Genomic DNA, 889 nt, shown 5'->3' with positions numbered 1-889 from the left:
CCACCGCCGTCCGATTCACCACCGCGAGGCCCCCATCCCACCGCCGCCCGCTACCAAGCCCCCGCCCTGAGCCCCCACCACACCGCTGCCGCCCAGATTCGACCACTGTGCAGCCGCCGCCTCCGCCGCCCTTCGTCGCCATGCCATCGAAGAAGATCCGGAAGAGCAGGACGGGGTTCTTCGCGTGCGGGCGAAGCCGTCCAGCAACTTCGGCATGGAGTTCTATGACGAGGGACGCCGCTTCTGGCTCGGCATGTACTTCACCGCCGACGAGGACTCGCATTCTTACAATCGAAGCAAGGAGTTGATGGAAAACATGCAGAAAATTAGCAATTTCCTCTCTTGCATCCAACCAGAGTGGAACTATGATTATAGATTTACCACTCTATTCTTTTATTTTTTTTAATATTCCGTGTAATAACCGTTGAGCAAGAAATTAAGCTTGGGCGTATTGAACGAAGCTCACACAATAATTGTTCATTAATTTCGCTAGAGGGATACACTACTAGGAAAAACCCTATACACAGAATCTTAGCAGCAGCGCGGCTCAAAAAGGAGCGTTGCTGCTAATTAGCAGTAGCACGGGTGTGCCAAACCCGCTACTGACAAGTGCTTAGCAGTAGCGCGCTTGGTGTAACCCGCGCTGCTACAAATATCGACCAACAGTGCCCCCCCCCCCAACTCCATTTAGCAGCAGCACGGTGCCGCGAGCCGCGCTACTGCTAAAGCTGTAGTAGTAGCGCGGTTTTTCTAATTGGACACACTATTTGTCCCGGTTAGCAGTAGCGCTTCTGCCGAAAGTGCGCTGCTGCTACTTTCTTATCAGCAGCGCGTTTTACGTCCCGCGCTACTGCTAACCCACACCAATCCACCACCTTTTCTCCACCCG

The sequence above is a fragment of the Triticum dicoccoides genome, chromosome 4B (assembly GCF_002162155.2).
Source record: "Triticum dicoccoides isolate Atlit2015 ecotype Zavitan chromosome 4B, WEW_v2.0, whole genome shotgun sequence".
In the NCBI taxonomy this organism is placed as follows: domain Eukaryota; kingdom Viridiplantae; phylum Streptophyta; class Magnoliopsida; order Poales; family Poaceae; genus Triticum; species Triticum dicoccoides.
This window is presented reverse-complemented; position numbering follows the sequence as displayed.